The sequence below is a fragment of the Pistacia vera genome, unplaced genomic scaffold, assembly GCF_008641045.1.
Source record: "Pistacia vera cultivar Batoury unplaced genomic scaffold, PisVer_v2 Contig570, whole genome shotgun sequence".
Lineage (NCBI taxonomy): Eukaryota > Viridiplantae > Streptophyta > Magnoliopsida > Sapindales > Anacardiaceae > Pistacia > Pistacia vera.
In genome coordinates, this window is record NW_022196413.1 from 2,024,826 (window position 1) to 2,035,054 (window position 10,229).

The window sequence follows — 10,229 nt, forward strand, 5'->3', positions numbered from 1 at the left end:
TTATGTTGTAAGCGTACGAGCAGATATCAGTCAAACCCAGGGAGAAAACATTGGTCGGTTGTAAAATCGATCCTTAAGTACTTGAGAAGAACTAAGGATCTAGTTCTAAGTTATGAATGTTTAGAGTAAACATTCAAGGATACTCGGATTGATTTCCACTAGATATGATGATAGAAAGTCACGTCAGGGTACATTTTTTAATATAGAGGTGCTGTTAGTTGGAAAGTTCCAAACAGACAACCACAGTTGACTCCACTACAGAAGTGAATACATTGCTGCTTCGGAAGCAGCGAAGGAGGCTGTTTGGATGCGAAAGTTCGTAATTGAACTTGGGGTGGTTTCAAACATGGCTTACCTGATAACCATGTTTTGTGACAATACTGGAGCTATTGCACAGGCAAAGGAACCCTGGCACACCAAAAATCCAAACACATTCAGCGTAAGTATCACATTTTGAGAGAATTCGTTGGAGCTGGAGAGATTTTGATTCTGAAGACTCCTTCAACAGAAAATGTAGCTGATCCACTGACTAAGGCGATGACCTTGAAGCAATTGGACCATCATTTGAGAAGATGGATATGAGATAAACATCGAATGACTTAGTGCAAGTGGGAGTTTGTTAGTGTATATTAGTGTATGCCCTAGAAACCATTCGTGTTGTCGGTTTCAGAGCATTTTGTTTGTATCTAATATATCTAAATATAGAAGAAAGAGTTCTTCAATCATATATGTAAATTGCTTCCTTTATTCAGTCATGCATTTAAAATAAAGTATGTATATGAATGTCCAGATGATTCATTTAATAGGTAAATGAATTATCGAAAAGGGTTCCCTATGGAAGCAATATAATTTGGGCAACAATATTGCACAGTAGGCATATCGGATGCTTCTGAAAGATCATGAGTTGATATAAGTACGGATGACAATGATAGTCATGTCACTAGGGCATTGGTATGGGTTAACGGTTGGTGAACTATTTTTCGAACGTGACCGAATAACGACAAATCACTTGGAAAGGCAGTGAGTCAATGATTTATCGTTTGGTTATATCAGTGTATGATGTAGTCCTTTGACCTGAGACATTGTAGTCGGATCCCATATGGATGTGTATGGTTCATACGGTGTATAAGTACGAGAATATCAGTGTTCATACAATAAAGCCTATTTGGTCATGCATTGTCATATGCGGAAACGAACGATGGTCAAGAGGGGATCCATTGACTCGAAAATATAGGATAGGGAGTACCATTGACTCCATCCGGATTCGAGTTCCTAGACAAAAATCGATAATGTCGACAAACAGAATCTCTGGCCAGAGTCTATGATTGTCATACAAAAGCAAGTTGTGATGACGAGTTCCGGACATGTTGATCGACGATTCGGTAGAAGATCGAGTTTAGGATTTTGATGTTCTATGAATCATGCTCGATCAGGATATCTCAATAGAGGGACTTTACCTGCATGGGATGTATGATCTGAATGGGGATGAAGTATTTTTCATCGTGGTTTAGGGACTGGCACATTGCTAGATGTTTACCATAGTCGTTGGGCCTCCGGATAGGTTTTCGGAGTCATCCAGAACCGGCTCACGGCTAATCCACGGTGGACCTACATGGTCACACCAATAGCCTTGAGAAGTTAGAGAAGGATGAGAGAGAGAAATGATTATCCGAAGAGGGCTAGCACCTTCCGAGGGTAATAACGGGATTTCTATAGTAATAGTTACATAGAAAACTATTTGTGACATTTTAAGGGTTAAAATGGTCAAGCAATAATTAATTATATTTAATTATTATATCTTAAAGTGTTAAGATTAATGAGATGAACAAAAATAACCTTTTAATAGTTAAAGGGTAAAAAGGGTAAATTTATGGGTTGTTAATGTAAACTAGTTTAGTTTACATGGGCCCTTGAATAATATTGATTATTCAAAGGGTAGCATATTAAATTCATGGGGTCCCTTTATAAAATAAGATTTTATTGGGCTTGAAAGTAAAAAATAAATAATTGCAAAATTACCAAGTATATATAAATGCAAAAGGTTGCATTTTAGTTCATTATTCACTTGTTCACTCAAAAACAAACTAAAACTCTCTCTCAAACCCACAGCCACTCTCTAATCTCTCAAGGTGGTGTTAAAGTGTGAAGGTTTCATCCTTTTGAGGCTAATCTTCATCAATCCAAAGCAAAGGAGTAGGTATAATTTCATTTTCATGCTTTATTTAAAAACCGTTTTTTTGAATCCATCATTTCATGCTTTCTTCTCCATTTCCACCACTCTTCATGCATGCATGCTGGTCTTTCAGCTTGCTCACCATACTAATTGCTTGTGAAATATCAGACCTTATTTACCCGTGGCCCATCATACATTGATCAAATCACTTATACCACTGTCTTGGTGGCTGCTTCAATCCATATAGCAATTTCTTCAATTTACAAACCCAATTTTCCTTTCTAGCAACCCTGTAATCATCTGGCTGAGTCTTGTAGATTTACTCTTCCAAACTACCATGTGAAACTGCGATTTTCACATCTAACTGAACTAGTTCAAAATCAAACTATGCCACTAAGTTTAGCAAAATCAGAATGGAAGAATACTTCACTACTGGAGAAAACACTTCCCCGTAATCAAAACCTTCCATTTGAGCGTATCCCTTTACTGCCAACCTAACCTTGTGTTGAACATCTTCTTTATTAGGAAATCCCTTCTTCTTTGGATACACCCATTTGCATCAAATCGCCTTCTTATGTAGGGATCACATCTCATCATTCAAGGTCGGTTTCCATAATTCACAATTTGAACTCCTAACTACTTCTTTATAAGTAGTGGGAATATCATCACTTACGATTGAAAGTGCAAAAGCCACCATATCAACAAAGCGAGCAAGCTTGCAAATTTCTCGTCTTAGCCTATTGTATGCAATTGATTCTTGTTGCTGTAGAGATTCTTGGGGTAAAATCTCCTCTTCATCTATAGTATCCATATTAGTCACCTCATAATCACTTTCTGTCTCATGGACACTATCTGGCTCAACTGTTGTTTCAAACTTCACCTACTGCCAAGTATGCTTCACCTACTGCGGAGTAATGTTAACCTTCATTTGGCTTCTTATTTTCTTCTCTAACATATAAGACTCATCAAATGTCACATCCCTACTAAACAATATTTTCTTCAAACCTGAACACTAAAGACGGTATCCTTTAACACCTGAGGTAATCCCATGAATACTGCTTTCTTTGCTTTAGGATTTAACTTAGACTCTTTCACATGATAATACGCAATGGAACCAAAAACATCTAAAGAGTCATATTTAGAAACAGGTTTTCCAAACCATGCCTCAACCAACGTCTTGCCTTCAATTGCAACTAACAGTAGATGATTAATGAGATTACATGCATATGCAACTGCCTCAGCCAAATCTCTTTGCCCAACCCAAAAATTGGACAACAACATCGAACTTTCTCCAGTATAGTTTGATTCATGTGTCCTACCACCCCATTTTACTACAACATCTTCTCCTAGAGCCTCAATCATCTTCTTCCATATCAAGAACATTTCCAAAACCTCACTCTTGTCTGCTTTCCCAGAACACCATGATCACAGATTCCAATTTACAGGATTTTCGACAAACCTTACTTCACCAACCCTTGAAATGTTTTCTCTCCCACATGTCCCAAACACATATATCATAATCTAGTTGCTTCTAAATCTACATCCTCGTAAGAGACAGTAGCTACTAATCTAATAATTGTACCTCATTGAAAATAGTACAACTTATTGTTTCTTCTGACACCTTTCCTCACCACAAGTGGTCTGATACAACTTTAAGAACACCATCTCACATATTAAAACTTAGTCCTTTAGACTCAAGGACTTCTAATAAGTTGATATTCTTCTTCAAACCCATAACATATCATTTGTCAGAACTCTAATTGATCCATCAAGAATTTCAAATGGATTATACCCATCCCCATTGTTTTACAAGCACTATCATTGCCATAAAAACTTGTTCCCCAACTAGTTCTTTAACGCTAGAAAACCCATATGATAGGTGCAACCCAAGTCTATAATCCACTCTCAAAGTGAGATACAAAAGAAACAAATCAAAACAAAATCTTACTCATTTTCCTCAATTTCAGCCCCACAAACATTTGAAAAAGTCATTACAAACAAATTCATAAGACACTTTATCTTTCTCATGAATCAAAGTGGTGGTTAAGTGCTCATATTCAACAAGAACATAACATCATATTGAAAGCATTGGTATGGTCATTCATAGACATACCTGGGCGACAATCAAATCGAAAAAGCTACTACTTCAAATAAAGTACATTTTTAGTAATCTTCACAAAATGCTTTTCCTCCAAACTCTGCCAAAGTTTCCATGCAAACGTCTACTAAGTGAGACACAAACAAATTTTCCCACATGTCTAACGATTGATCATTTCCCATTCAACATCCCTCATATTAACTGGTTTCTCTTCCTCGATGATAGCCTCTCATTCCTGTTGGTATAGGACATCAACAGGACATCTTCAACTTCACACTGTCACACACTAAAGGAATTTGACCTAACAAATTTCTCCCTCTCAAACTTTCCAACATCAATTTTTGCATCAGTAACCATCATCATTTTACTGTTGTGGATGGTGATGCCTTGGATGATGAATCCTCGAACAGTGATGTCATTTGTGCCTTACTCAATTGGCTTGGTAGACAAAGTCCCCAATAACTAAGCTCCGCAAATTATTATATTCAATAACTAACCAACAAATTAACAATAACCCAAGCTAGTAGTAAGTACTAAAAATGATTCAATATGCACCAGTAAAATTCCCAGGAGACACTGGAGGGGTCACAAACGATCCCATTTAAAATCCAATCTCCTTAGACTCTTATCATCTTGTTGATGGAATTTTTCTAGACATGCATATAACCATACAAATAGCTACTTACTGTCCTACACCTAGGCTCTGATATCACTTGTTGTGCAGCAGAAACACAAACTCTACGCTAGCTATTGAATATAGTAATAACAACTAGTAAAGTAGAAATAAATGGCCAAAATAAATGTAAAAATAAAGAATACCAGGAATTAACGAGGTTTGGTAATGTAACCTATGTCCTCGGGCATTGCAAAAGAAACTTTACTATCTCCAAAAAAGAACATTACAAACATTTGGGCAATAGAACAAGTACCCAAACTATATGGGCACAAAAACAATTTACCCAAAACAAAGGGAAACTCTCAAATACAAACTCCCAAACATGTGGGGATCCAAAAATGGATTTGGATACTCAAAACAACCCCTAACATCCGTATATATAGCTTAACTAAGCAATGTGGGACATAAGCACAAACCACAATTTTAAGTGTTTGAGCCAATTTTACAACAAATGGTTCATCAATTAATCTCCTCAATTTCAGTCATTACTTTGCTTCTAGCTGTTGCTTTGGCAGTCGTTGATGAAGGTAGGAATGATCTTTAGTTTTGCATTTTTAAAATTATATTCTTTCTAACATAAAAAATTCTCTTGCGCAAAGGTTAAAATGCGATCATCTGATAAAATTTTCATAACTTTTAATGGAAAACCCTCTTCGATGGCTCTCACTCTCTAATTGTAGCTTGACCTTCTATTCTTTTTGTGATCTCTAACTCTAGAACTTAACCTATTTTTATAGGTAATACATAAGATATTATTCTTAATAGGACTCAAATCTCATATCCTAATAGGAAGTTTATTTTAATGCCTAATAAAATTATATTCATATTCCTAATTGTATTCCTAAAGGAAAAACAATCTACATAGAAACATATTAGAAAAACTCATGTCCTACTACAACACTAATTTAGATTGAATTTGGCTCCACAACCTCAACAATTTCCCACTTGGAGACTAATTCAGCATGTCTTCAATTCTTCGCTTCCATCAACAGCGGCATTAACTTCTCTTTCTTCAAGCAAGAAGTCCAACTAAAGTTGTACAGAACTTCAGTTTCTCAATGAAGCACCTTCGTAAACATATCAGTTGGATTTTTACTACCTTGAATCTTCTCGAAAGCTATAACTCCTTTTTCCAAAACTGAGGATATGAAATGGTATCAAACTTCTATGTGTTTTGTCCTAGCGTGATAGACTATGTTCTTTGCCAAGAGAATTGCATTTTGGCTATCATAATACAAAGCGCTTTTCTCATAATTCTAACCCAATTCTTCGAGAAACCATTGTAACCATATTAGCTCCTTACTAGCTTCTGTTATAGCAACATACTCTGCCTCTATAGTAGAGAGAGCAACAATCTTCTGAAACTTTGAAACCCAACTAACAGTTGTACCACCTAATGTAAATACATAACCTATGGTACTTTGCGGTTATCAATGTAACCAACCATATCAACATCCACATAACCTTGTAGCTCTAAGTTTGACTTCTTAAAGCATAATGTCAAATCAGTAATACCTTTCAAATATCTAAGAATCCACTTTACCGCTTCCCAATATTGTTTTTCTGGATTGCTTATTTGCCTACTCACAACTCCCACTGGATGTGTTATGTCTGGCTATGTACACACCATGACATATATAAGACTGCTAATCACTGATGCATAGGGTACCTTGGCCATGTAGTCTCGCTCATGCTTTGTTATAGGTGGCTGATCTTTGGATAGTTTAAAGTGACTGGTCAAAAGTGTACTTATTGGCTTTGCTCCATCCATGTTGAACCTATTGAGTACGTTCTTCACATACTCTTTTTGTGACAACTTTAAGAAACCTTTAGCTCTATCTCTAGTAATACCAAAGATTTGTTTTGCAACTCCTAAATCCTTTATAGCAAACTCCTTTGATAATTGTCTTTTTAGCTTGTCTATTTCTTGTTTACAAGCCCCTACAATGAACATGTCATCTACATATAGTAATAAGATGATATAAGAGTTACCAAGTTTCTTGAAATAACAGCTATGGTCTGTTTAGCATCTTAGGAAACATTTACTACACATAAACCCATCAAACCTCTTGTACCATAGTCTAAGTGCCTATTTTAGCCCATATAGGCTCTTTTGAAGTTTGCACACCAGTTTCTCCTTTCCTTGTACTTTAAAACCTTGTGGCTGTTGCATATAAATTTCTTCATCCAATTCTCCATGAAGAAACGTTATATTTACATCTAACTGCTCAAGGTGAAGGTTTTCTTTTGTGACTAATCCAAGTATTGTTCTTATTGTAGTCAACTTGACAACTGAAGAGAAAATTCCAATGTAGTCAATGGCAACTCAAGCTTAGGAACCCATTTTAGACCTCTTTACTCTTTTACCATCATGCCACCTAGTGGTGGTTAACAAGATCCAATTGTCAAAAAGGTACAATTCTCATCACATTAATATTTATTTATGTTCAAGTTTTGATAGTTGTTGCAAATAAATAAATACTTGCATGAGATGGCTAGCTCAAGCACTCATGAACAAGATAGGATCCCAATTGGAAAGTTGGATACCCAGCACAATAGGAGAAAGAAAAATAGATATTATAGATACAAAGGTTTTATCACCACACCTTCATGTACCGACAACGTTGTTTGGAACAATGTTTTGAAACCCAACGGGGAGACTAACTCGGTCAAGCGACCAGTTCCCAAGTAGAGTGATTTAAATGGTCAAACCAACGGGTTAGACTAATGATGTCATCACTAACGTCAGTTTTTTTATTCTTTCGTTTTCTCCCCACCCTTTTTCCTATTTCTCACTTCGTTCTTTTTTAAATTTCTAGATATGAAAATTTAGCGGTTTTATGATTTGAAAATATAAAAAACCATTGATGGTGGTCGATGATGCTTGGCCATTGTAGATGTGCACTGCAATCCCTAAGTGCGGTTGTTAAGTCACAAGTCTAGGTAGGCATTGTCGTGTGTAGCCCCAACCAACGACGCCTAAGTGCAATTGTGTGGCTAAAGGAATGATTCTACTAAGGTTGAAATCGACCTGATCCAATTAGATCCCTCTTCATCCTCATGTTTATCCTCATCAACAATGTTACTGCTTGATTGAAGCTACGAATCTACTTGTAAGTCAACATATTGATTGGAGATCTACATTAAGGTGTCACAGTGTTCCACATTGTTTACGTCAATCATAAAGAATGTCTTAATTACTTGCGCCTTCTCTATGCATTCGCATAAGTAGAAAGCAACAGTATCATTAGTCTTCAATTGGTTTTCCTACACAAATCAATTCCAACCCCTCGTGAAGACAAAGCTCTAACTACTCTTCCAATAGCAATAGCGAAATTTCCAAAGCCTCATCAACTTGTCATGGTAAACTAGCTGCATATTGTCTGCCTTGTTAGTCTCGATATGTTCTTCTCCACTTTCAAAAACGCGTGGGAGGTACTTAATGATGTATTTTTAGTGGATCAAAGGATTACAAGCAGCGAAAAATTGTAAAAAGAGAAGGACGACAATGAGAAATTGAGAATTAGAAGGAAGGGGATTTTAGTTTTTCTTTCTAGGGATTTGATTTTGGTGGATCAGCTTAGTCACCGGTCTGGTTGAACCGGCGGTTCACCACTATTCTCTCGATTGAAATCTAGCCCAAACCTATTTAAATGCTATTAATGGGTTTTGGAAGTTGTTGGATCGAATAGGTGGCCGGTTGACGGTCGAATTGGTTGAACCGGCCGATCTTGTCTAGTTATCTAAACATTGGTATGAAATATTGTTGGCAAGGTACTTAAGTAATTTATACATGCAAACTCTCAAATATAATTCTCTTGATTAAATTTTCCCGAATCATATAACAATTTCCTGAATAATTTATACATGAAAATTCTTAGTGATTGTCCTGTTTAAGTTTTCTCAAATTATGTAGCAATTACCTCATCTCAGAGAACTTCATAGTAATGTTTTAAAAACTAGCCCAACCTAGTCTGTTCAACCAAGACTCAGAGCCTTCAATGGGTCGGATTACAAATTTTCCTATTCATTGAAAACCCTAGAAATTAGGACATCAATCCGTGAACAATTGAACGCTGGAATGTTAGGGCTTTTGAAAAGGAATGGCTGGTGAGTGCAATGGTGGCAACAACAATGATTTCGGTGAGTGAATCAACCAAAAATCACAAAACAATGTCGTCGGAAAAAGCCCACTGTCGCTAGCGATTGGGAAGGCGAACGGGGGAGGGCTGAGATGGGTTTTGGTCAAGAATCTAAGGGGAGTGTTTTAGTGGTGATGAGGAGTGTTATCGTCATTGGAAACAGGCCCTATTGGCTAACATCGACAGTGATGTTTAGGGTATTTTGCAAGATTTCAAACCTATGAGACTTACATGTAATTTTTAAGGGTATTTTTGTTAGATTTCAAACCTATGGACACCGGTCAACTCGTAACCCAGCTAGTTTGCCGAGTTTCACCCTAGGTTGGGTTTTAAAACATTGCTTTATAATGTGTGCAAAACAAAATGACTAAAGTCATACGTGTACATTAATTGATAATAATAAAAAAAAAAAAAATGTGCAGGTGATAACAATTTCAAAAGAGCAAATAGAGACTTTGAGAGCTCCATTGGACATGGATAACAAGTGCAATGCAAGGCCTTTATAGAATCTAAATGATAGAAAGACTAAAATTTTCAAAGCCTGAAGTGGTCATCATAATTAACCATCATCTCATCTTGATCAAGAAGTTGAACATGATAGAATTTATACACAAATGAATTCAATATCAACAATCAATGAATCAATCAACATGAAACGGAATTCATTCTTAATCATAATTCCCAGAATCAATTCATAGATTATGATACTTAATTAATAATCAATGGTTATAGGAATACTTGATTGTGCCATATCTTCATAAACTCTTGAATTCTGCAATTCCAGTGACCATCCTTTTCGGAAAACGCACCAAATTGACAACTTCCAGCATACGATCACATTTTGGAGAGGGGACCTAGCCAACTAATAACAATCTATTAGGCCCTCTCATTAAAGGTCAATAAACTCTAAGCCCATTATAGGCCCAAACCTACACTTATCGTCAACCTAGATTATTCAATAATGAAGTTTGTTGGACAATCCTGGAATAATCACATTAACCCCATCAAGATATCTCATTGAACTATATGTTCAAACGATTTGATTAAATCAAAATATAATTCATGGTATCTCATAATTGGGAAATTTTCCAACAGAACGATTCATTTACTTTAAATAGCTTGGGTGAAATATTTTATGTA